A 3,800-nucleotide genomic window follows, 5' to 3' on the forward strand; every position below is an offset into this window, starting at 1 on the left:
GTGTATTGAGCAGGACCATTTAAGGTAAGTTCTTTTTATACTGACTTAATAAAAGAACAAGACCTTAGTTATTATGGAAGTGTGTGCTTTTAATCCTAATATAATAACAAGCACATATATTTAGTATTTATTTTCTTTGACTTATCAAAGGGTGAGATTTAGCTCGATAAATCAATAGGCCCGATAAGTTGGGAAATGATATTACTTATAGTGTGTGTTGTTGATTATAGAAGGAAAACGTCTCCTAGTAATCTAGGTTGATAATATCCCCAAGAGGAGCTCATAATAGAATTGTCATGTTAAACCCTGCAGGTGGACTTAGTCTGACACGACAATAAGGTTGAGTGACACTACTCTTGGACTAAGATATTAATTAAAGTGAGTTGTCAGTAACTCAATTAATTAGTGGATATCCGACATCTTAAACACAGGGAGATTAACACACTCATGATAAGAAGGAGCCCAAAATGTAATTTAGGATTGGTGCGGTAGTTCAATAATAATTCTTTAGTGGAATAAATTATTATTGATGAAATTAAGTTGAGTGTTCGGGGTGAACACGGGAAACTTAATATCATCGAGAGACCAAAACCAATTCCTCCTCTCGGTCCCTATTGTAGCCTCTTATTAATAAAGTATTATACTCACATATACCCACCTTTATACCCATACTAAAGTGGCCGAGCAAATAGGATGAGCCAAGTTGTGTGGCCGACCCTAGCTTGACTCCAAACTTGGTGTGGCCAGCCACATTAAATTAAAAAGGATTTTATTTTTAAATCTTTCTTATGTGGATACCATGGTTTTAAAAGAGAGTTTAAAATTTAAATATTTCCTTTTATAGCTTTCTACAAAAGATTAAGTGAAAAGTTTGATATCTTTCCTTATTTGTAGTTAAAAGAAAGATTTTAATTTTTGATAAAACTTTCCTTTTATGAAACCATCCTCATGATTTTAAAAGAGAGTTTTAAAATTAAATATTTCCTTTTATAGTTTCTACAAAAGATTAAGAAAAGATTTGATATCTTTCCTTATTTGTAGACTGAGAGGAAGATTTTAATTTTAAAGATAACTTTCCTTTTTGGAAATCATCCACATGTTTTAATAGAGAGATTTTAATTTATAAAATTTCCTTTTATAACCAACCATGAAGGGAAAAATTAATAGAGAAATTTTTATTTTAAAAATTTCCAGAAATAAATTAGGAAGTTTTAATTCTTGTGATAAAAACTTTCCTTGCTTGGAGAATTAGAGGCGGCAAACCACTTTAATAAAAGAAACGAAAATTATTTTTTATCAATTAAATTTTCATTTTTATGGCAAAGAAAATAAGGAAGTTTTTATTAAAATTTTCCTTATTTGCCAAGACTAAGGATTATAAAAGAGATGGAGAGGGTGACTTCACAAAGTGAACTCTCTTCTATTCCTTTCCTCTCTTCCTTGATGTGGCCGACCCTCTTATTCTCCCTTTTCCTTTTTCTTTCTTCTCCTTGGCCGAACCTCATCATCTCTTGGAGCTTGGAAGGTGGCCGGATCTTGCTAGGAGAAGAAGGAGGAAAAGAAGGCTTTGTTTCTAGCATCCCTTGGAGCTTGTTGGTGGTGGCCGAGACTTGTTATCTCTTGGAGAAATTTGCTTGGATGAAACTTGGAAGAAGGAAGAAGAAGGGCTTGGGTGGTTCTCGTCTTGGAAGATTGTCACCACACGACGTCCGAGATAAGAAGAAGAATACGGTAGAAGATCAAGAGGTTATTGCTTAAAAAGAAAGGTATAACTAGTAATTGTTTTCCGCATCATACTAGTTTTTCTTTGTATGAATTCCAAATACAAGAGGCTAGAGATTCTAGATGTTCGGATTTGTTTCGAATTTATGTTTCTTTTATTTTTTTCGATCTTGTGATTCGATTATTCTTTTTGGTTAAACCTAGAGTTATATAAGGAAATTAAATATTGAATTTCGTTAAGAGGCTTTGTCGAGGCAGTGGTGGATGTTCCCATACCCAAGAAAGTCAAGTGCCTTGCCATGTTTGACCTGGGAGCCGATTTTCAAAATAAATATTTAATTTAATTTGTAACATAGGTGGATTTGGATCTATAATATTAAGTATCATTTGCGATTCAAGTCTAAACCTTTAAGAACAGAAAAGTTAAATTTGGAATCAATAATGTTAAGTTTCGTTTGCGATTCCGAATTTAATTTCTAAAGAACACAATAGGTTGTTAGGAAAGGTTCAGGACTTGTACAAAATTTTTGTACAAGGGAACCGCTACGATATTCCTAGGACCAACAAACACCTTTTATTTTACTTTGGTCGGCCCCATGCTTGGTCACCAAGCATGACTTGGATAACCCCTACTTGGGCTCCATGAAGGGCTTGGCTGGCCCTAGCTTGGGCTCCAAGCTTGGTTTGGCCGGCCACAACAAGATGGGTAAGAAGCTTGGCTTTAAGTTGATATAAGGCTTTATAAATAAGAGGCTACAACAGGGACTGAGAGGAGGAATTGATTTTGGTCTCCCGATGAGCTTGAGCTTCCCGTGTTCACCCCGAACACCCAACTCAAGTTCATCAAAAATAACTCATACCACTAAAGAGTTATTATTATACCACCGCACCAATCCCATATTACAATATGAGTTCCTTCTTATCATGAGTATGTTAGTCTCCCTGTGTTTAAGATATCGAATGTCCACTAATTAAATGAGTTACTGAAAACTCACTTAATTAATATCTAGCTCCAAGAGTAGTACCACTCAACCTTATTGTCATGTCGGACTTGTTGGTGCAAGTTGCACCAGAATCAAACCTGAGTTTTGATGTTGTCAAAAGTTCAAGTTAAGTCTTGTTATGATCTAACAAGTTGACTGAGTGTGCATGATGTTTACTCAACCAAGAAAGACCTAGTTGGAGGCTAGACAGGAGAAATCTTAGCAGATCGTGGAACCCAGGTGCAAGTCCAAGGAGGTTGAGAGGACCTGAAGCTTGGCAGTATGATCGAGAGGTCTGGAGGACCTAAGATCAAGGGAAAAGTCCTGGCGAGCCGATCAGAGCTACGTGAAAAGTCCAAACTAGATCTGGAGGATCAAAGTTTGGCAGGTGGGTTGAGGTAAACAAACTAGAGGAGCGACTGTGAGGACGAGTTCCAGAAGGGAACAACCCTAGGTCGCTGATCCAACTGAAGAAACCGGGAAGGTTTCCAAGTTGAGATCAAGAATAGTTCTACTATTCTTTTATTACTCATTCATTATTATGTTGTGTGCTAACATCTATGTTGCAGGAAGTTTTTGTTCTAACACTGTGCTGCAGGTAAGATCGGTCGACCGAACAAAGCATAACAGACAAAATCAGAAAGCAAATAGCTCAGACCAGATCAAAGTCAAAGTCCGATCAAAGCTTGATTGGTCAACCGAATAGTAAGATCGGTCGACCGATCCCAGGTGACTCAGCACAGATCGAGTTAACAAACATCGATCAGCAGAAAAGGAAAAAGGCTGATCGGTCGACCGAATCGGATGACCTGTCGACCGATCCAATCAAAATTAACTACAACATTAATGATGATCTTGGCAGATTTCGATGAACACAAAAATAGACTGTTCGGTCGACCGAAAAATGGATTCGGTAGACCAAACCATTCATGAGCATTTACTGCAACAGATCAAGCCAGCTGCGGTCTTCAGTGAGGAAGGAATGGAGCTGGTTCGGTCGACCGAACCTCCAGTACTCTTATAAATTGAGGCTCAAAGTCAGAGGAAAAATAGAACTTTTAGAATCAATTCTGGTGCTCTTCTGCAAGCTGCTCA

This window comes from Zingiber officinale, chromosome 11A, assembly GCF_018446385.1.
Source record: "Zingiber officinale cultivar Zhangliang chromosome 11A, Zo_v1.1, whole genome shotgun sequence".
Classification (NCBI taxonomy): Eukaryota; Viridiplantae; Streptophyta; class Magnoliopsida; order Zingiberales; family Zingiberaceae; genus Zingiber; species Zingiber officinale.